This window comes from Streptopelia decaocto (assembly GCF_964273445.1).
Source record: "Streptopelia decaocto genome assembly, chromosome: 2".
Taxonomy (NCBI): domain Eukaryota; kingdom Metazoa; phylum Chordata; class Aves; order Columbiformes; family Columbidae; genus Streptopelia; species Streptopelia decaocto.
Genome location: NC_138655.1, coordinates 61,583,260 through 61,608,141, shown reverse-complemented (window position 1 = coordinate 61,608,141; position 24,882 = coordinate 61,583,260). Strand labels below are relative to the sequence as shown.

General features: G+C 36.3%; 1 protein-coding gene across 3 annotated transcripts in view; it reads right to left on the bottom strand.

The window, feature by feature from the left end:
* Positions 1–24,882, bottom strand: part of ZNF407 (zinc finger protein 407) — a 348,213-nt gene that overhangs the window by 77,153 nt on the left and 246,178 nt on the right. The gene's annotated exons all lie outside the window — the stretch shown is intronic.

The following is a 24,882-nucleotide window of genomic DNA, read 5'->3' as shown; positions in this document are numbered from 1 at the left end:
GTTGATAGAGGAAAGAACCCACCTATACAAAAATAACTTTTACACCATTTAAACTAAATACACATCAAGGAATGTTTCCATAATACAACTGCAGAAAAGACACATCTCCAACCGAAATAGTGAAACTATAATAGTAGTGTAGACCCATCATGAAAACTCCAAATTATTTTAGACTGAATTAATAAGGCCCATTAAAACCAGAAGAGTAAATAAGCTGAAGCTTTTTTCATATCATAGGAAATATATAAACTAGAAATTCATATACAGGAATTTCTTAATGAAGATAGAAAGATGATTTTTACAGCAAAACAGAATGATAATTAAGACTCCTCTTATTAATATATTCTGATTTTTTCCTCAAAACACTTTGCCTTAAAGGGAAATGAGGTATGGGTAGGAAGTAAAGTTACGGTCATAGATTCCTGGAACTGATCTTTCACAAGTAGCTTTAACTCAGTTAGAATTGATTTTGAGGCTACATCAAAATAGTCCGTCTCCATTCCCTAACACACAGCTAAAGTACTCCGGCTTTGGTTTTGGTCATGTATTCTGCATCCATTTGGAACTGGTTTAGGGAAACAAGTGCCAATCTGGCAGAAATATTTTGGACTTTCTGATTTCAGGGAGAAGCAAATGGAACCTCTGTTACATGGTCACCCACAGGGTCAGATTTCCAGCAGCACATGCAAGTACATTCACTGGAATCTAAGAATCAAAAAACAGCTTCTAAAGCTTCATCTGTGAAAAACTGCTCCATATGTAGAAGGAAGACATTTGTAAGACTTCTACCTGTTTTGTTTGAGGAATGAAGACGATGACTCTGGGGTGAAGGGGAAAAAAAAATCACCTCAAATCTAATTCAGCTAAAAATATAATTCTACTGCAAGTAGAATTTTAATACTTCAAAAGGGAAAGCAAAACACTGCATAAAGCCCACTATAGATTTTTTCCCATTTTTATTCAATTTACTAGGGGATGTTGTAGTGGGAGAAAGCATACAACCCTAATGACTTGATTACAAGAGAACATTAATGGAGTAAGTTAGATGATGAAATTATCTAGAGCACTAACTCCTTCACTTTAAGCTCTTATGCAGAACTGTTGCTATAGTATAAACTCTTAACCTGGCTTATCACACAGTAACTTTCTCGACCTAACAAGTTCTATAATAAAATAATAAAATCTACTTTGTCATTTTATTCCCTGGTTAACAACAAGCAATACAACTCAAACAACATAAAAAGCTAATGTAATAATTAAGATACTTAATTAAAAAGACACTGAAGACAGACCGAACTGCAATAATATATAATTGCAGTGCTAACTTCCAACTAAAATTAGGAAAACACATAGTGTGAAGTTGAACAACCGGCTGTTCCAGCAGGTACTACCAGCACACTACTAAGGCGTGATACATTCTGCTTTGCTCAAAGAGCCGCAACTGCCTAAAATATCAGTATGCTTAAACTTAAAAAACTCAGATGGCTATGAAATACAATTACTTCATACATAGATTTGTTGAGTTCAATACAGCAACGTATATTGCAAGACAATGTTGCAACTCAAATGAACACATGATGAATATGAGGAAAAGAAGTCATGATAGGCCATGACCTATTAATCAACAAGGTATAAAAATACCCACAAAGCTGTAAAAGAAGTTATGGACCATGTTACACTTATGTCCCACTGAAGGGCATAAACAAATTTAATACTGATCATTAACAATACTGATCTTTTGAAGAGTCTTTGAATACTTGGATAATAATCATTGTAAATAGCTCACCTAAGTTCAGCAATTATGAACCTATAGGACAGTGAACACAATAAGAAATAATCTCAAAACAGAAAAACAAATTGCACTGTCCCACCTAGAGCTAATATATCGTTGAAGGTAGTTCACAACTGAGTTACTTGCTTCTAAAGTCTTACAAGGAGCTCTCCAAACACAGAAAGTATTTTATTTCTATAGAGTCACACTGTCCTGGGATAGCTAATGGATGCAAGCACAGCTCCCTCATACCAGAGCAGTGTGCTCCTGCATTTTGGAACAGCATGAATGCAGTAACTCTTGAAAATATATTTATAACTGCTATCTAACTCCAGTTAGAACCTTTGTTAATCACATTCCAGAGCTGCAAAAAAAGTGTATATCTAGAAATACAGTAGGATTTAAAGCAAAGAGAAGAGCCACTGCGATAGTATGTCGAATCTAAGAAAAATACAGAAGACAGAACATGAATCTCTACCTAGTCTTTATTGAAATGATAAATGCAATTGAAGCAGTCTCAGCAGACTTGGATTATGGAAAACACTACCTGAGATCAGCTGCCTGGAAAGTACATTAAAACTGTTGGTAAATTCTGTAATCATATATTTGCCTGAAAGTTTGTCACTGGTGCTTCTGACCAATTCAGCACTGCTGGTTAGATCAAACACCGTTGTGCTTGTATGCCAAACTTACAACATCTGTCTTTGCTGCAGTGTCAGTAACATAATATATCTGAAATAGCCACACGCAGCAGTTTTGTGTATCTCCTATACCTTTAACTTAATCAGACACAGTGTGACTCACAAACGTCTGAGATCATTTCTTTCTGCTTCTGTGAGCTCAGGAAGACCTGTTTAATTTATCACCAAATAAAGGCACAAATTGCTGGGGCTGGTGATTCTGGCGTCAGCCTGCAATTGCAAAAGTAAGAAACTTTTTGGTTCAAAGGACATTGTCTACTTTTCAGTGTTGCTCTTTTTGACCAAATAATATTTGATTACTTCATAAAACTCTCTCAACATCATCACTGAATCAAGATTTTGTTTTCACTTGGCTTAATTTGTCTTTTATAAACATGGATATAATACTTCCTTCCATGACTACATCCTGACAAGTTATCTATGTTCAGGCTTAGATTCACTACGCATATAAAAGTGAAACATAAAATTCACTGCCAGCCAGTATTTAAAAATAATTTTTGCCATACCATACTAATGAAAACATAGCATCACTGTAGAGGACGTACTGTTTGGGTGAATGACAATACAATACCTATGTGCATCCTGTGCAGTCAGAAAAGACTTGGCAAGGATTCACGATGCAGACAAAGGAATTCTTTCAAGGACATGTAGCAAAATAACCTGAAGTTATGAGACAAAAAGACAGGACTAAGCAATACCAGTCTGGAATGGCCCTCCTCAAGCTGGAATGGGCAAAAAATGCAACACACTCCAAGTTGTAGTCCTTCACTTCTTTTTTTTTTACCTCTGGACTTGATATTTCATAATTTAAGGCAAAAATTTGCCACTGCTAAATGAAATCTACAGAGTGTTCACAACTTCAGAGGTACAGTCAGTGTAAGGATGATTGTACCATCTGGCCTGAAACTTGAGTTACCTTTTTTCTCCCTCCTTTTTTGCTGTTGTTGTTGTTTGTTTGTTTCTAGTTGTACCTTTTCACTGAAGAAGTGGTTTACTTAGCACTGAATGTTTAGTTAACGTTCTGTTTTGGAAAGTAACACAGGACACAGAAGAACTACAAATCATAAGACAGGAGGTTTAAAACCAACTCCAATTGGTTCACTGTGACAAACGGTGTAACATAGAAGTAATACTTTCTAACTGATATAAGGTTTACTTCAGATGTTCACTATCACTATAGAAAAGAAAAAAAAAATAATCACATGCGAAGGTCAGACTCTGTCACTATTACCCACATTAGGCACTATCTTAACATGCTCCATGGAAAATTGAAGTCAAAATAATCTGACACATTTTGGCAATATGCCCTTTATCTACCTCATACATCTATGAACAGATACTCAAATAATCACTTTCATGCTTTTAACTTCATTTTTAAAGACAAGGGAGTGGACACAATTCTTTCATTCTTTTCCAGCAATTTTAAACTGATCTTAATATATTGATATTAGAGGAACGATTCCTGACTTGTAATGGTGAAGGACTATGCTAGATCCAAGTATCTATATCTAATGTTTAGGAAAATACTTCTTCCCATTCCGAGTACTTATCTGAGAAATGCTTTAATTGAACAGACTATACTTCTAGACCTAATAAAGTAAGCTTTCTCAGATGAAGTAGAACGATGGTTATAAATGTTTAAATTATAACTTGGACACTCCTCTTACATTTTGATCTGAGATGTTCAGCATAAAAGCAGTAAATATTATCTGGTTGTTATTTTAGTCACTCTTAAAGTATTGATTTTATACTAAACATAAGGAAATTAAAACCTTAAGGTGAAACCAATGTTTTTTCTCAAGTTTACAGCTAAGTCAGTAGAAGGTTTGTTTAAAATATCATTAATAGTATATATTGACATTATAATATATCTGTTAATGATCAAACACAAAGGAAAATATAGGTGCACTTTACTGCATATGCACATAAAAGTATATTATACATGACTGGTATAAAACGTAAGTTTTAAGTGCTGCAATATTAAACATTTAATAATTTGGCAATTTCTTTCAAGCAACTATGAAAATTAAGAGAGAAGCAACCGAATGTCAGCTCTGCTGAATTCGCGCCTCGTCTAGCAGGGAAAGTATGTATGGAGTATGAGGACTAACCAATTTCTCCATTTTGCCAGACTACATGAAGGCCAAAGGTCTCTCAGTGTACGTTCAGAGCTGTCCAAAAGCTGGGGCCACCTGCAGATCACGATTCTTGCTGGAATACTTTGTCTCCTTGCTCCCACACAATCTCTCACAACAACTGCGCCAGTTTTAGGCAGCGTTCAGATTTTACATTTGCCCTATCTACTTCTGAGCAACTTCAGACAATGAGGCAAACCCCACCCAAGCTCTCGTTTGTGCAGTCTGCTGCTCTACGGTACAAAGGTTGAAGTGGCAGAGGTTACGCAAAGCTTCACTCTGTTCCCTCCTTAGAGTGAGGGGCATGGTTGCACAGTGGTCTACAGAGCACAAGGAGACAGAGGTGGCTACTGTGAACTCCACCTGTACATCTTTACATCATTGGTAAATTCAAACCTATTACCTGGAGTCATCAACCAGTACCTATATCTCATTCAAATGAAGGCTGCAGTATTTACCAACAACCATTGCTGCAAAAAAGTAGTGTTTGAGATTAACCTCCTTGACCAGTAAATCCAGGTATGAAACAGCACAGTTAGGAAAAATGGAATTTTGGATGTCGTTCTGCTACTGGCATAACTGAACAGTCCTAGGGAATACCGCTATCAGCAGCAAGTCGTGCCAGCACTAGGAGAAATAGTTTCTTTTTTCCAAAATACGAGAGCACATTCCTGTATGTGTTCCCCAATTTTACTCCTAATGCATGTAGCTGCCACTTTTTTTTTGAAACGGAGCCCTATCCAGTATTTCGATTTCCCTTTGCCACATTAATAACGACAGTGCATATCACTATTACTTTATGTCTTCTTCACAGTAGAATAGGTGCATTTTAATTTTGAAAAAGATGTCCTGTCTTAGAGCAAGACTAGCCCTTTGGGAGGCTGGGACTTGGGCCTTCCACAGACTCCCTGCCTCGGCCTGCAAGAGGCCTCAGTCACTCACGTGTGTCTGAACTGAGGGTCCAACACAATTTCACTCGGAAGCCCGACATTTAAAAGGTTGTTAAGAATGTAACATGCTTACAGAATTGGACTTTAATTTGTCTGTACTTCATTTCTTGCTACAGACTGAGATCTGAAATTATCAGGATAGATTCTAAATTGTATAATAGCACTTCTCTACTCCAGAAATACACTAAAAAAGTTAAAATATTACCAAATTAAAAATACTCATGACAATTTCATCAGCTCCACTGTCAAAGTCTACTGATTTTGTCCATCAAAGGTCCAACCATTTATCTTCATTTATCTTTATACTTTTACTTCCCAATTTCTACTAAGTTTGTCACTGACCAGGATTTTGTTAACAAAGGTGGGCATGCGTGCACACACACACACAAAGAAAATTCATTTCCCAAAGGCACTAAGTTAATTTTAATTTCGCACTTAAGACAAGGAGCTGTGATCTCGGTTTGGTGTGAGAGATACAGAGCATTTTCCTCAAAATTATAGCTATATCTTTTTTTTTCCCCCACTTCACTTGAAATTTCAAGGAATTAGTTTATCTGTAGATTAGTTTATGAATTGCACTAACTAATAACTGCACTCTTTGAAAAATATAATCAGCTCTTCAGCATCTGTATCAGTCTTTCCTCCATCTCAAATCATACTCAAAAAGGAATAAAGCACACTGTGTTTCCTCTATAGGAACATAAGTGGCAATTTGAAACCTCAGAACACTGATTGCAATTGCTCGCCAGCAGCAAAGAAACCCCAAACTGTTTGTATGGGTCAAAATTCCCAAATTGCCAGTGACGTTTAAATATTTCATGTTTGCATATTAGCCTGACTAGTCAATAATTTACAAGTTACCCATAACACTACTGCCTTGACTGCACTGCACTGCTGAGAGAAGATGATGACACAAGGAGAAGCAGAACATACCACCTGGCTCATCCGCACCCCATCTTAATTGTGGTGAGGTCTCATTAAGTTAGATATAAATTGAAGGAAATACTCTTATGTACCACACAGTGGATTGAACTGACCCGCAAAAGCTGCTGCTGAAAAAACATAATGCATGAGTAAGTTATCCACAAAAATGGATATTTAAAAATATATCACCTGACAGATCTTTCTTTGGGCTTAAATGTGTATAGGAAACTTTAGAATTTTAAGCAATTAAGTAGTCCCAGATAACACACTTGGGAAGAAAAATTTATGTTTGAGCATATTACGTGTTAGTGATGTAAATTACAGTTTTAAACATTATGGGATTTTGTATTTACTCTAAAATCAACAAATATTTTTTTAAATCTGCACTTATGAGAAATTAAAACTTACTACATAAGTAATATAAAGTTTATTTACCCAAAATAATTGCCTAAACTCCTTTGTGACAAAATCAAGAAGAAAAAAATCCTAGAGGAGGAGAGGGTGTAAAATGTGTTTAAAGATCAGGTTATTTGATCAGGAATCATAAATACTAATATCTCAGCTTCAATCACATGTAATAGCACAAGATTACTGTGGAGTGAAATTACGATTACAACATCATGATTTAGATTATGTACATCCGCACAGAGTGGGAACTTTCCTCTTCTTCCTGCAATGTCCAACCCCAAGAGCAATGAAAGAGAGAGGGAGCGAAGTCTTAATGTAACACTCTAGACAATTATTGCTGCTCTTTCCTTCCTTAAGCAGAAGGGTGGGACAGATATTGCCACTCTTATGAGCGTATCTTGAGAAAAAAACGCTGTAATAGAAATTGTGCTTGCTTCTTATCCTTCATTTCTAGTTGTCTTAAAAAAATAAATAAATCTAACTTTAAGATGAATTACGGGTTAATTAGTCAGCATTTTTAAACATGTATGTAGCACTGTGGATAAATCTTACCCTGAAGATGATATAGTTCAAAATTCCAATAAAATATGAAATCTGAGATATAAAAATGAACAATAAAATCACATATTTTACACTACAAAACCAATAAAAGCTAACTGCTCTGTAACTTTCCAGTCAATATAGCAATGCAATCAAATTTATAACTTCAGGAAGAAGGATCAAGAAGGTCTGAATAAATTATTTAATGAAGTATTATAGCAAGAAACACTCGAGGAAGACAGTGGATAAACAGAAATGTAATTGATTAGCTAAAGAAAATACTAACAAACAATTGTTAAGAATTGGGCATGTCCTACAGATCTGTGAGGGCAAATGCAATATTTACCAAAGAGCAAAACATCCTTGTGCCCGAATTTGAGTCTCTGCACATGACACAGAGAGTATGTTGCCTTATGAGTGCTGAGCAGGATTGTGTGGGGCTGGAAAGGCTTCTGTCCATCTCCCACCCTGTATGAGCACAAATACCTCCTGCAGTTGCAGCGTTCCCCCCCACCATCTGATAACTAAATAATGCTCTGAGGGCTTTAGCAGATGACTTCCAACAGAAGAGCCTCTTCTTTGAAGCGCAGAGGCCCTCAGACCCCTCGTGTCCCTGCCACACAAGGGCTCGGCCAGAGCAAACCAGCTGCGATGCAGGAGCCGCGCAGCTGCACTGATGCGATTCTGTTCCCAGTTTCTTTGGGGACGATGAGCCCGGGCCAGCTCTGGTTCACACGCTCCAGTTTTAACAGCCTGGATTCAGTCTCTGCTAGTGCGGTGAAAGGGGCTCCCAAATGAAGCTGGTTTGTACCAATGCAGCTGCCTGCGATCAGGCCTGTCCCAAGATCTATCTCAGTAATGGTTTGGGTTGGAAGGCACCTTAAAGATCACCTAGTTCCAACCCCCCTGCCATGGTCAGGGACATCTGTCACTAGATCAGGTTGCCCAAAGTCCCATCCAGCCTGGCCTTGAGCACTCCCAGGGATGGGGCATCCACAGCTTCTCTGGCTATAACACTCTCACACCAACAGATTTTCATCCTCAAAGTAGAGCTACGCTGCTGGTTCTTGAGGCAATACTTCACTACTCTATGGTTTTTGTAAACAGAGATTCAGTGATTTCAATAACCTCGTTTTGTTTTCATACCCTGACTCAGATCTGAAATGTGATGTAATAATTTCTGGCTCATGTTGACTTTTTTCTTAACAAAATGTAAGCAGATGTTACCTTTGTCCTCTGCTTTCTCTTGGAAGTTGTAGACACACGGTGATTCTGCAGTGCTGCTGGTAACGCATACAGGGGACAGACACAGGTGTTTAGCATTACCCTGGATGAATCCCCATCCTAATCTGATGGATCACTTCTTAACCTGTATCTGAAGTTCGATCAGTTCTAGGAAGCTTCTGGGCTCCTAATTTTCCTTGCCCTTTCACATAGGCACACGGAGGACCCATAGCATGTGTGACCTGCAGTCTCAAGTTACCTCTTTTCTTCCTTATCTGTTAGTTTTATATCAAATTTGCACAGGCAAATTTCATAATAAATTAATTTTATTTATTCAGTGAATGATAATGATTTAAGCAATGCAGTCTTCTCATGTTTTTGCAGTCTAGAATAAATATATGGCTTCAGTTGTGTATTGCTGGGTACTAAAGTTTCATCACATTATAAATTAAGTAACAGTTCTACAAAATCATTTGTTAAATTCAGCTAACAACATAACATATCAATGCTTATCCAAGGTAATGACCAATTTTGAGGCAAAGGTGTTATAAAGTATAACAAATAGTTTATAGCAGTGGTATTGAATTAAAAATAAAAATGAAATAAAATGTTTGAAAGACATTCTGTCACTAAGCTGCCATCCAGAGCTGTAGCCTGGAAGTCACTTATGGATGCCATACAGCCACGACACTGTTGGTACCTGGCTATAGTGAAAGCTAAAAATGTGAGAATAAGGGGGTAAAAGGGATGTAAAAACGCAGAAAGAGCATGCTGCTGCTGAATGCGCGTCATTTCATAGTCATAATTTAAAGTGATCAGAAGGGGGGAAAAATGAAGCACAATAAAAATGGAAAATGTTAGATTAATGACACAGTCATTAAAATAAAAAAGGTGGAGTTATATGAGGAATGGATCATATTTGAGTTATTGAAATTAAACAAGTTATTTTAACAATCATTTTAAAAATCACATTTTGCTAAGCTCAAGAAAGGAAGACAAAAAAATAGAAATCTTCATGGGGAATATTTCAAATTGTCAGTGGCTTTAAAAAAATGATTTAAGATTTTCTCTTGTATCTTCTCTTTCAATTTTAGAATTTTAGTTGCCATATATTATAATGGTATTTTAGCTATAAAAGTGGTTTTCCACTCACTGTTCTCTTGCCTTTCAAGGAGACAAACAGTTTTTCTTTCCCCTAAATGAGCACAATAAAATGGGTAAGCTGTCTGGGGAAAAACAACCCAGACAAACTGGTGGTATAAAGCTCAATAGAAAAATGTGGTACAGAGAGGAGGCGATCTAAAGTATGTTTACTGTATGCCATGCAATTTATTCTACTGGTCAGGTTAGAATAAGAGTTTCTTACTGCTGAATTATTGTTAGGTTTTGTTCAAAACCAACCCCATTGTTACCACTGTCCCTGACGCTGAACTTTAAAGAAAGTATGGGAGAAAAAATTGTATGCAAAACTGTAACATAAAAATAGTAATTCGGTTATAAATATTAGTTGAAGAGGGATTCTTAAAATCACGGCTGGATACTGCTACTATTCCTTACAAACCTGTTTGTATAAGTCTCTACGCATATCTATATGTATTTTTGTAGACTAATTTTCAGCACTTCGGCAAGCATTCTTCCATCTTCTTGAAAACCTTCCGGAAATATCAATGGAACTATCACTTATGAAAAAGTTGATATCAAGAGTCAGCTAAACGAAAAATAGAATAAAAATGCAAACTACAGATGCATTTAGAAGAACCAAAGCTTCATAGGATTTTCCTCTCCCTAGTTGATGTAAGCAAACCAACAGATTGTCTTTCTGTCAGGCAAACCCTGATGGAGATAAATGTAAAGGCTGGAGTGCTCGCCTAATTTTTACACACAAGCTGCAACCAGACCATGGATTTATGCTTCAAGGCAACCAGATTTCTCCTCGAGTACACTTAAACACTGCTGTTGCACTCAGTCCATCTTGTTTAAACGCCTTTAAAACCAAACACAGGCTCTGCCCCCCTCCTCCACTCCTACTAATTATATACTTTTTTGTTTGAAGAAGCAAGCCCTTTATTGCTCATAATTTCAGCTATCACTTGCTTGGGCACCTTCTGCAGATCAATAGCACGTAGTTAAGTGGATGAAAAGGCTAAATGTGATTGTCATTTGCAATGCAAGGTTGCGTGTTCCCCCCCCCACCCCGCCCCCCGCCCCAGCCCCTTAAGCTTTAAAGCGCTGCGCTTGGGTTTCATTTTAGAATACTAAATTCCCATTGCAGGTATACAGTAGCTGCACGTTCAAAGCCTTTTGTCTTAAATTAAATGTCTGTCATTTTTTAAAGCCAGAATACTGGCATAGGTTATAATAAAAACTAGCGTCCAACCTGCAATTTTACAGATTCCATTGCTGGTGGCCATACATCTTTGATGGCAAAACTACATTGGTTGTAGCGCCATAAAATCAATAAATATTAACCTTTTCTGACACTTTGTGCACGGATGCTTTATCAGTCGCTGTCAGGTGATAGAACAGTCAGTGATGTACTGTATTTTTCAGCTCAGAATCTATACCAAACTAAGAAATCAATGCAGATTAACAAGCCTTTAAATACAAAAATTGGCAATGAAATTTTGGTTCTATATGATAAAAACTAAACCAAATCATGATACTACAGAACCATAAATTTATCAGAGATGCTTTTAGCCATGTGCAAAATATAAATACAGTATTTCTATGGCAAAATAAGTGTGCTTGAATGACACATATGAAATAAATTCAGTTTTACGTTTCATAACATATCTATTCTAGCCTATAAAAATAAAAACTTACCCAATTAGACAAACCCTATCTCTCAGTACCACAGTCCTTACTTTGCTGAGAGACATTCATAACACTTTGATACACTTAAAACTCAATTTCTAAACAATGTAAGCAAAAAAATAAAAGTTTACTAGAAAGTGAAAATCTGCCATTTGAGTTATCTCCAAACCCATATAACTGTAACAATAACCACATTTAGATCTGAGCATCTAGGAAGCCTAAGGCCTTTAATTACTGGAAAACATCTTGCTGTGTGCAATCCATACTGTAGCAGGGTATAGCATTTCAACATAACAACATACAGACTGATAACTTGGATTGCTTCTATTTCTCCCTGTTCTGAGCACGGCAGTTTCTTCTACATACACTGTACTTGTTTACCAGAGCGTTGGAAATTATGTTTATTTATATGTAATTCATGTGAAATTTTTTATTAAAATATGAGTTAGTCAGACAACATTGCCTTTCCAAAACACTTCAGACTTCTTAAAAACTACCACAATATCTTAAAAGCTTAAGACACATGTTCTAACAATTTTTAAAATATGGAAACTAGCAGTAAATCCTTGAACAAGTCTGGTAAGTGCTAATACGTGTCTACTTATATTCAGACATTTTTGAAAAATGAGGACTATAATTTGGCTCTACCCATCCTACAGGGCCAAAGTCTATTAGAAATTATCTTATGTGTCATTTTAAAATCTATTTTCATGTTTCTTTCTAGCAATGCAAGTGGAAAACTAGTGTATGGGCAACAATTACCTTCTCCTGGTTACAAGGAACAGTACCTCAAATACCGATGTAAATTAGTAAAACCTAACAAAAATATAGATATTAATATTCCACTAATATTTATACATGTAAGTGAAGTCAGTAGCAGGTACACAACAGTATTCAGAAAAACAGGAAACTGTTTTGAGAAATGTAACATCCTGTTATGTTAATGAAAGCTAAATTCAAATGCCCTAGAAGCTTTATCATTATAAACTTTAAATTTGAAACTGAAGCACAATTTTACATTTGCCATTTTTTTCTGTAACATCTGTACTTCTACATTAGTCAAGAAAGAGACCTATTTTTGTCAATCAGCATTAGGAGCAATCTGATTGCAAATTCTACAATGATTTTCTTTAAAAAATATTGGCAAAAATAACTTTAATCAGTTCAGTTTATCTATTAATGCGAATATGAAAAGATGTGCATTTATTTTGAAAATCCTAGTTAGGAAAAGAAATGAATAAAAAAAGGCCGTGAGTTTAAGCAAAGACAAAGCCTTCAAGATGAAAAAAACTTAAAAGAAAAATGTAAAAAATTTGAACATGCCTAAAAGTGTCCCATGTCACAATGGGGACATCGGATTAAAGTGTTATTTCTGCAGAATGCACATCAGACTCACCGACATTGAAAGCAAACACTGACATTACAAAATGGATGATCTTCAGGTTGTGAGCCACTCATGTACCTGCACAACCACCTATTGAAACCTGCTCCACGCTTGAGTCTTGAGTTTCCTTATATAAAGGCCTCCCCTCCCAAATTAACCATTTTTTTCCATTTTTGGTGAGAAGATGGCAACAAAGTTAGAGTACTTTCAGAATGAAGAGTCCTTTTCTCTCCATCAAAATACCATCAGTTCTTTCGACTTTCCCAAAAACCTCAGGAATCTTACCCTGGTTGTACTAGCTTACAAATATTTACTCTTTGTGTAACTGAGTACTTTGTTAGTATTCCCAAACTGAAAAAAGCTTTTTGCAACTGGTGCCTCATTCTTCTCTTAGAATTTTTTTCTGTTGCACATCAGCCATCAGAACTGGAAATAGCTTTATTTAACAAAAATACTACATTTGTGGTTAATTTGATAATTATAGGCTTCTATAAATTTGCTTTAAAATTGTTATCCCAAGACATTCCGAGAAATATATCACTTCTGTAGCTCAAAGGTTTGCAAGAAATGACATATGCAATGAACAACCCCCCACAACTAAAACAGAGAACAGAGTACAGTGTTCCCCTGCTGTCTTATCCCTTCTGATCTACAGTACAAGTAAGGCTGTACTGATTACTGAGATTTCATTATTTTTATACACTGATAAATCTCTGACTTTGTATGTCAAGATTTTTGCCTGAGCAGGTGGAAGCAAGCACAAGCAGCTCAGCAAATTTTACCGACAATTTTGACAGTGGCTGTATTTGCTCAGAGAAGGGTGGATTACAAAAGAAAGGGTCAACAACCAATAATTTAATACTGAATATTATTGGAACAGTAAGGATCAGATTGGATATTAGCAAAAATTTCTTCACAGAAACGGTTGCATTGAAACAGGCTGCCCAGGGAAGTGGTGGAGTCACTAAAAGACGAAAAGACGTATAGATGTGGTTCTTAGGGATGTGGTTTAGTGATAGCTTATATTTGGATTCAATGATCTTAAAGGTTTCTTCCAACCAAAAGGATTCTATGATTCTATAAATCCTGAGCAGAAGAGGTTAAATTGAATTGACTTGAAGTAGCTTTATCCCATGGGCATTTGTGATGGTGGTAGGCACTGATATGTGAGGACTCCAGGCACTTCACAAAGGCTCCTCTTTTTTAACTTTATCTTACTCATACATTCTAAAAACTACTGAAACTACTTTTCTAAGTGTAAAATTAATTTTTTAATAACCTCCAACCTCAAATTCTTCAAACCCAGTTCTGAATTTCAGATATGTATGCTGAATCTCAAATCAACGTTAAATTGAAAATGTTTAGCTAAAAACTTCCAATGTCTCTTGAGATAACTATGAAATCAGGGGGTTATCTTGTTTTGCTATCACAAGATGCTTTCATTTTATATTTCCTCTAGATACTGTTACTTCCAAGTAGATCAACTCTCTTAAATCTTCTATAAATGGTGTTCTCAGAACTGTTATCTGCTATCACTTCCTTGTCTTTGAATAAGAAGTTCCATTTTGGCAAGGTATAAAAGAGTAGGGACATAGCTTAGAGTGTAATACAGTAGTTATCTTAATGCCTTTTTTGTAAGTACATTATACATTATATTCCCAAACACTGTCGTGCAACCAACTCTTTCCTTGAGCTACTGTACAACAGCCATTGATGAAACTATCTTCCAGCAACAATAATCTAAGCTTCTGAAATGTTATTTAAGCAGGGATTGTGGCAAAAAGGAATTGATCTTCCCCTTCAAATATCTGAGGAGTCCTCTCACCTACACTGCAGAAACCCATCCAGCACATTTCCCCCTGGATGTCAGACAGCTCCTGTACTTCTCACAGCTGAGCCACTGGCAGCACACCCAGTTAAACCAGCAGTGCCTTTGATCCAGTCATGTGGAGGTTGAAGCAGTAGTTTTGTATTATCTGAAGCCCAAATTTTTCATTAACACTCAGGTTCCTATGCAATTTATATGAAAATTGCACTCACTTTAAGGACCCTTTTCATTATCAGAGACTATTATATGAAAATCATACTGTAATGACTCAGAGAATGAAAACATCTGTGTTAAATTTGCAGTGGTTTCTTTAGTACAAACCACTTCTTTGACATTAGATATTGATGAGCATGCAGTCTTTCCAATAAATGCAAGACCTGCATAAAAAATCTAAAATTCAGAAGACATGCTCTCTATCTTCCCATATAGAAAAAGGGGTTCCCCACTAACTGGTCTGCTGGGAGCTCAGAGATACGATATCTGCTTCCATGGTTTTTTGACATGATACGAGAATTATAGACAGTCGGCACGCAATGTATTTATATGAGATATAGTTTCATATTACGCCCTCATATGTTCACCAAGAAAGTGAAGCAATCTTTCTTCTGTGAGACTTCTACTGATCTTAATTTCCTTTAGTGCAAACAGTTATAGACAAGCTCCTCTTTGAACTGATAATTTTTTAGAGGTCATTCAGCCCATAATTTCAGGTCCTAGTCACTATCCTGATGGTCCTTCTTAGGAAATTGGACCCAGTGGGAACGTTTTTTCCTTCTGCTTAGTCTATGGGTCAGCATTTTCCTTCCCTTGTACTTCTTAATTCCCTTAAGTGGCAATTATTTAAGGCACAGTTAGAGAAGGTGCAATCTACATTCATCCAATAAAACCTAAATATTAAAAAGGACAGAAAAATCCAGCATGGTTACTAAGGATATATGGGAGAGCATTTAGCATTTGAAAGGTACCAAAGATCTGGTAAATGAAAAGATGAGAAAAATTATGAAGAACTGTTGGAAGTAAAATAGAAATTAGAAGTACAAAAGAACAGGTGTATGAGACAGACAAGGCACCCTACTTCCAAAAGGTCAAGATCCAAGATGCCATGTCAAGAAATTAATGGAAAGTCGGTGCAGGATACATTGGATCAATGAAAGCAAACAAAAAGAAAGCCCAAAAGAAATTTTTAAAATCAGCATGGAATGCCAATGATTTGTGATTCATTGAAGCAATTATTGCTGAGGACTTCTCTCCTCATTCGTGACCCGAAGCAGTAAAGCGCTGAGCACACAACGAACATTCAATCTAACATTAGTCACATTTGTTCTGGAATTATTTGCTATTATTTGTGCCCATCTTGTGTAGTAACCAAGTTTTACATAACAAGCAAATAATTCTTTTGTGTAATTTTTTAAAAATTTGAAAATTCAGGCAATGACTTCCAAGCAAATCAAAGCAGATTTACAAATGTTAATTGTTTAAGTTATTTATCAAGAGTACACTCTTTCAGTGCGAGTTGTTGACATGTTGGTAGCATCTCAAAGGAGGAGAAAATTTAAAGTGTCCTTTAAATAATGTACAACCACAGTGAAAGAAACCAAGAGATGGTGGCATTATGTAGGCAAAATAGACTCTGCTATGCAGTTATACTGAAATATAGTGCCCCCAGATCTTAGAAGTACTATTAGTTCAAATGCTCAAGTAATGAAATAATTTGTTCATAATTGGGATGCCACCATTGTGATATTTATTATTTATTTATAGGTATTTATTATTTATATTCTCATTGAAACACAATTCATATAAAATTATTTATATTATTCATTAGCAATATACAATTATTTAAAATATTTCTAGACTATAAATATATATTTTATGTAATACATATAAAATACTTATGCTTTATATACTATATATATTAAAAATTTAAAACACATTTTAAATCAACATTTTCATATTCTTCTACAACTTGCATCTTATGCTTTACATTTACATTAACAACAAAAAAGTGTTTTGTATTTCTTAGGACTCCAGCATAACTTCCATGGATGACACACCAAGAGATCCACTCTTAAAAGAGCTTCTCCTTATAGGAAACCAATTTAAATGTTCAGAATATAGGACAATCTCCACATAAAAATATCTTGAATTACTCCCATGCACTATATGCCTTTATTTTTTTATTCCTTCTATAAGATTCATTTTTTTTGCTTGTTTGAAAAGTTTTCTTGATGAACCCTGATATCATGTGGCGTTTTTTTTCTGTTTTACTCTGAATTTTAATACGTTGTTATTTATATTTACCACATACTATTATGCATATATATTTTCTAGCAGAATTAAATATTTTTTGTCTTTCTAGATGGCTGTCCTGTCTTAAGGGCTTTCTTCTGTACTTTACTATTTCAGCCTTGCTTTAAAAGTTTTATGTTAGGATATCCTATTTTTAGCACCAAATAGGCAATACTATGTCTCATTCTTATGAAGGATATTTTATCTATTAGTGTAATGAAATAATAGGCTGGAGTAAGATTACCTTATTTTCATCAGTGAACCTGACAACCTTGCAGAGGCAACAGTCTCTGTGAATACTAGTAGGGATCCAGCATATGGCCACCAACGCGATGAGTTTGCAAGGCAGATGCCTGTTTGAGGGTATTTTGAGGGCAGAGACAATCCTAGAATCATAGAGTAGTTTAGGTTGGAAGGGACCTTCAAAGGTCATCTAGTCCAACCCCCTGCAATGAGCAGGGACATCTGCAACTAGATCAGGTTGCTCAGAGCCCCGTCCAGCCTGGCCTGGAATGTCTCCAGGGATGGGGCATCTACCACCTCTCTGGGCAACCTGGGCCAGTGCTTCTCCACCCTCATTGCAAAAAATTTCTTCCTCCTGTCTAGCCTGAATCTCCCCTCCTTTAGTTTAAAACCATTATCCCTTGTCCTATCGCAACAGGCCCTGCTAAAGAGCCTGTCCCCATCTCCCCATCTTTCTTATAGGCCCCTTTTAAGTACTAAGAGGTGGACTTTAGGGTTCAACAGATAATTCCAGAACAGATGAGGGTTTCTCTATCGCTGCGTGTGGCACAGCCCCCTCCCAGGTCAGTTGAATGGTTCCCCACTCTGGAAAATAGGATGTCTAAGGGAGGAAGGACAGGGAAGCAAGAGCACACCAACACCCAGATTAAGTGCTTAGACATGGGCAAAGACATTCAAGCCGTTAAAGAGTAAAAGCTCACCCCACGAAAAATTGGTTGCCCTCTAATAGCGCTTCATAAAGGAACTACAAGTAGGAAATTGACAGAGCAGTGGGCAGAAAGGCATTGCCAGAATGCAGGATTGTGATTAAAAATGCCCTTGGTGCAATACACAATATAAAAAACACTTGTGTGGAGGCCCTGCAGCTTAGCACCAATAATCTGACGGAAAAATGGTGCACAACAGGGCAGATGTTATACCTCTACTGATCAGAGGTATTCAGAGGTGTTCCAGACTTTGGCGTAGGCAATATTTTCCTTTTCATTTAAAACTATGTTCTGAACATTTTTTCCTTAGTGAAATTCATGGTCTTCACTCATATCTGAGCATGCCATCCACTTACAGAATACAAATAAAACTAATAATGATTGGTTTTACATATTAGATGATGTAATATTTGCATTGAAATATTTCAACACCTTCTTTAATGTCATTCAGCGGCAATATATACTGACTGTTCAGGAAAAGCTACTAAGGGACTATGAATGGGGTCCCTAAGCTCTTCAAGACCAGCAACAAAAGCTACATATTAGGGGAAAAATATAAATTAAAAAAAAAATTAAAAATAGTTTTGTGACCTCAAAAAAATGCTGCCTATGGAAGCTCTGCTAGGCATACAAAGCCTTCTATTAGAAGACAGTTATAAAAATAATCAAATGACTTAGGTTTTAGGGTTTTTTAAAACGCAGATTAATTTTTCCTGAAACACAATAATGCGTAATCTACATAGGTTATAAGGAACCTAGCTCTCTCCTTTACAAACAGAAAATCATTTATACTAGGTTTTTATTTCAAGCACAGACTAAAATTATTATTCTTCACAAAAGAGGAAAGGGAGTGCCTGCCAATCAACATGACATGCTATTGAAAGACTGGCACTAATAGCTATGACAAGAGCAAACCTGTTTAAAGCAGAGCTGCTGCTGTCTTTTTTTTTTTTAAGTATACCAGCCATCAAAAATAATGTTTTATCTGACTGCAAACCCAAGCAATACTCTGCTACTGTAAAAGCTCCTACCTGATTTGCCTATATCTAGCAATGGCAGATTTTTAATATTGTTTCAAATTACAGCATTTAAACTACTTCATTTAAACAGCGATAAAGAGTAAGAACATAACTATTCCAAGAAAAAAAGTTAAGTATGCTTGCAAACAAAACTTTGTATCCATTCTTTGGAGGCTTTACTTAAAGTATGAATTACAAGTTTGCATAGGTACTCAACTTGCTCATATTTCCATTATTTCATAGACACATAGTATTCACTGATTTTATATTGTTATAGCTTGATGAATTCAGAGGGCATAAGAGTAAACAGGTATTTATTATTTCATTTTTTCTTTTCAACTTTATATTTTCTAGTAAAGAGTCAGAAGATGTAAAAGAAAGGACAAGAAAAAAAAAAGAAAGAAAATAAAAGTGTAAAAGCACTAGGATACTAGTAAAATTGCTATATTATCAGGTTATGTGTCTCCAATTCACATTCTGAATAAGTCTGCGGTTTCCACTTGGTAATACAGTTGTACTTTGATAAAATCACATAATAGATCACACCATAACTTTTAGCAATCAATTTTTTCTCTTAATAATTTGATAAATGTAGCTGTCAAATGGGATAAAGATCACAATTTTATTTGGGATTAACTATGTGAACTTCCAGAATTCCATTCATGAATATTGCAACTTTTACAACTGATAGGATCACAATTTTGTCCCTTGTTGATGATGTAATCATGTTGTGGGTTGCTAGTACAGCCTTGTTTCTCAAAAGCTAAAGAAACTGAAAGAGAAATGTGTGGAAAGCACAGCCTTTTGAAAAGTGCACCTTAAAAAGGCTGGAAAAGATGTTCTTCAAACACACATAAAAGAGACCTTGTGGTAAACTTTTCTCATTTTCACTGCTCTCTGGGAAGAACTAAAACATCCCCTAACTCTGTTCCACTAATCTAAAAAAGAAAAGGGCAGGATACAGGCCCAGCTTAGTGAACAGATGATTAATTGAACTGCCTTTTCATCGATATGAGATCTCAGGAGCCAATAACACAGTATGGTAACTGTCAACCAAAAAGGCAGAATTTCTTAAGGATTCTTCAGACACCTCAACTAAACAAATAAATAAATGTTCCAAGGATTTAACAACATACCAGAAAAAAACTTATTTTAGGCAAGTGTATTTCTACTCAGCTTCAAAGAGACTAAAAATTCAGCAGTGCCAATGGGAATGTCATCTCTATTGGAAAGAACAATTTGGGGGACGCATGTCTCCTCAGCTACCCCTTTGCTATCACAACACCTGAGCACTTTAGATTCACAAACATGACCTTTGCCAACAAGCTGCAGGTTAACACTTATTTACAATTTAAGAACAAACAGGACTATTAGATAATAGTCGACTTCTGGTATATGAAAGGCCCTTAAGTAACAACTAATTAGTTTTGCAGTGAACCCAGCAATGTTGGGCCCTCCTAAAACCTATCTTCCAGAAAGACATCCAGTCTTCTCAAGGCTCAAAGGAATGGAACAGGGATATTTCTTCTCTTAGTTGTTGCCAGAGCTCAATCGACCTCATATTTAAGTGTTTGCACCTTGTTTCTCCTTTCAATTTGCCTGACTAAGCTTTCAGTAGCTGATTTTTCTTAGGCTTTTCTCAGCTAGATTAAGAGTAGCTCATGTCTGATATTTTCTCCCTGTGAAGCAACTCATACTCTGTAATCAAGCACCTATCTATCATTTTGGTCATGAATTATGTAACTCTTCACGAGCACCAAGTGTTCAATCACCACGTAGGCAGCCAACTGCCAAAACACGATCATCACAATCTTTGTTATGTGGATGCCCAAATCCAGAGGCACCTATAATTTTCTCAGAGGCAATGGCACACAAAGCTGTGCTTCCCAGCATTCCCCAAAACACATCTGTGCAGCGAGGGGAAGTGGCTCATGCTTTTAGTTCTGTCAGGATCCGGAAGAGCAAGCAACCCTCCACTCCTACTTGCAGGGTACAGAGTGGCAGAGTCTCTCAGGGCACACCAGATAACTTGAGTGCTTTGCAAGCGTAGTATCACTTTCAAAGAAAAAACAGACTTACCAAAGAGTACAATGAATTGATTTTTTTTTTTTTTTTTAAGAAAATACTTCCAACAAAGGTTTTATACAACTATTAACTCTAAATTAAGTAAAACATCCCCGAGTTTTCTCTTCAATATCTTAAGCAGTTCCCTAATCACGTAGTTGACTGTTGTGAAGACGTTTTCAAGCAAAAGCTTTGTGACTCGAACTATCTGCCATTGCACCTATTTGGCACATGGGAAAACTCAGACAGAGAGCAAGTCTGCTATATCAGTCGCTCAGTGAAAAACTGGGTTTTTCTTATTTCCTAGAGTAGCGCTCATTCTTGGAGATCTTGGTCACATTTAACAGTGCAGCACGGAAATAATGATACAGAAAGAACATTGCATAACTTTGAACATGATCAGAAAAACAATAATGAACAAACTGCTCCTCTTCTCTCTGAAGAGCTTTTTGCCTTATGGCCAGTTTAGTACCCACAGAAAGCTACTGTGCACACAGTGAGTTGCCATGGTCTCTGCAGCTATTGGAATAATGGAGATGTCAAGCCACAGATATTAGGCTCTTTGGATATAAATAATGCATCATAATAGTATCATAATGTTTGTAAGACAAGAGCTCCTAAACGATGAACATTTAGTTCAAACTGAAATTATCCCTGCCAAGCAATGCTGCTCCAAAGCAGACAAAGCACTGAGAAAAAGACCTGGACTGCTGATGGGAGGTATGAACCTTCCCCTGTCCCACTTGTCAAAGTATTCAGGCTCAGTTCAACTCAGTACTGAGATGTAGCATCAGTTGGAAGAAAAAATCATACCCAAGACTCATGGAAATGTAATGCATACAATAATAAATCCAAATATTTCTTCAGCTTACTTTGAGACTCTTCACACAAACAAGTCCACAGTGAACAACTCATAAAAAATTTCTTTATCAAATACTCTCATTACAAAAAAAAAAAAAATTAAAATGATAGTCATAATATGGTATGAAAATTCACTCACTTACTGTATTAATTTTCCATTTGTAATGACAAATTTTCAGATTTGCATATTGATAACAAGAATAATATGAAAAGCTTCCACTGGAACTAGATTTCCATAACTAAAACATTAACTGCAGGATTCCTGAGCTTGCTGGCAAGCCCACTTGTGTTCTAGAACAGATGTAAAAATCTATCAGTGTCTTAAATGTGATTTTTTAAAAAGAAAATAAATAAATATTGTGGATAATCAACAATCAATGGATTTCTGCCTTTTTAAAAAACAAAGTTTCAATTTCAACACAGACCTGGAGAAAATGGGTCAGAGAATATCAAGAAACAGGCATAAAGCTCTCACAGAACAACACACAATGACATTGCAAAAACAGATTTGATTATTTGTGTAAATACTAGAGGTAAAATATATAAATTGGTAGTTGAAGTGTAATCTAGCCAATTCGATCCATAATTTTATGTGGAAATGCATGTATCTCTTTGTTGGTTTGTCTGCATTGAAGACCTGCTGTTCAAATGCAGTATATTTTAAAAGATATAGACAAAAGTATTCTCAAGATTGTTATATTTTTTAAATGTAAAATGGTACTTCATAAGATTTATAAGGAATAATAGTTGCATGGTCAAATATCTCCCTCTATGACAGAACCTATAGCCAAAAGGGGAAAGAAGGTCTGAAGACCTAGTTTTGTGGTGTTTCCATATATCAATTCCTCACATTATGCAGGATTTACAGAAAGTGCTGTCACCTATCAGTTACAGTACCATCTTTACTCATGCAGAAGCTAACTCGTTCTCATTCCACAGCCTCTCCCTTAGAAAGGCAGCTTCTTCAAGTTCCTCACTGCCACTGACCCCATAAAGCAGTATGGTAGTTGACAAAGAAATCTAAACAGAAATTACTATTAGCGCATTATAAAGAGCATTACCCTTGAATTAGAAATCCAACTGATAATCTTAATTGCACAGATGATAAACAGACTTGATTTTTACTCCCAGCCCCATCCTAAAGGTACCACACAGCTCCCTTCTTGGTGGGTTGAAGTGAAGGAGTTTCTGACTGGTCCTGGAAGTGGCTGGAGTTGGTGTCTGCCTCTTTGCCACAGTGATGAGACTTACGCTATTTTTATTCCACTCAAAGAAGCAAAGGGGCTGGTTTTCCCGTTACAAAGCAATATTAGAACACAAAAGACTGACAAATATATTTCGGTTAAAAAAAATCAATCTTATATGACACTTTACTCCTATCATCCTAAAGGGTTCCATGTCATGTTGTGGATTCTCTGCGGGTGCAGCCAATGACCAATAAGTAATCAGTAACGCTGGACCAGACACAGAACAAATCTTATTTTGATAAGGAATGCTAGCCAGGGCACAGGAGTTATCCCCTCATTCCTCTAAAAATCTGCTCTAAACCCTTGAGCTCCCAAATGTCCAGCAGCCAGAAATGGATTGAAAAGAAGAAATGAAAACCCCTTTAATTTAACTCTGATGTGAATGCACAATTATCACCTAGGTCCTGCTTTAACGGTGTTTCTTCCTGAAAGGAAAATACAGTATCACCCTTTTAGTGATGGGATTATGCAAACAATATTTCAACACATGTTGCGTACCAATTCTAGGCTACTCTGGCAATAATTAGGTGACAACCAGTTCTCACTAGTACTAGTATGTTTGTACAGTACCCTGTTTCATGCAAGGGGATTTCTACAGTATAAGAATGAATGTATAGAAAATAGATACTGTTAGGATACAACATGCTGATGACAGTTTTGCTGTGTTGTCAAGACAAGGAAGTTGAAGAGTTTTAATCACAACATGCTGCAATGAGCAATTCATTTACCTACATATATAGTCTTGAACAAGTAACATGAAAACTTACACAGACTTTGTAATTTTGGAAAAATGTTAGTGATTCTACAAATGTTACATCTATCTATGTTATCTCTGTATATCTGTTTATTGAAAGCATTTTAATTTTTCTCATTATTTTAGGTGAGATTATTGTAGTAAAAATCCATCAGTGTCTGATTTGAATATTCATTCACTTTAGTGAGAACTATGGTGAAATGTGATCAGTTTTCTGACCTATTTTGAAATTGGTATTCTGCCAACTGGCATTTTGTTTGCACATCCAGATATTATCCACCATATGCTGACATGACATGATGATTGGTTCCAAAATGAAGTGGAATACTTGGCAAATAGAAATATATGGTACAAATAATACACTGCCTCTAGTCAGGAAAGCAAGCAGTCATTTTGAACAGACTGAGAGGTTTTAAAATAACTGGAGTGTGCACACTGCGCAGAGCTGAATTAAAGCTCTTGAGGTCATGGTTTTTTACAGGTATGAGGGTCTCAAAAATTAAAAGATCAATTACTCACAGCAGAAGATTCAAATCTGACACAGCAATACTAATAGTTTAACTTCAATAGAAGACTAATTTGCATCTTAAGGAAAATTTGGCCCACAGAGCTTCTTCCTCCTCTGGATTCCCCAACTCTTTCTTCTCACCATCTGTTCTCTTTTCCCCACTGCTCTGACTTGTCTTCCCGCCCAGTGATGTCTGAGTTATCTGCCTCTCTTGAGTTAAGATCACATTACATTCAAGCTCCAGCCTAATGTTGTATTACTTCTCCTAACCTCTTGCCATTGAAACTTTATTTTTCTCCTGAGTTGATGCCCCCACTGAACTTTTGCCTTCTATTCTGAACTGTAGAATCTCTAAAAAAATAATCTCATTCCTAATCAGGAAACGCACCAACTTTCTTCTTTTATTTTCTTTTCCAAAGCAATGTTTCTGTGTTGCATTCCTCCAGTGACTTCCATGTGTGTACTCTCTAACGCAAAGCCTCAAAACATACACGTAAGTTATTGACTGATC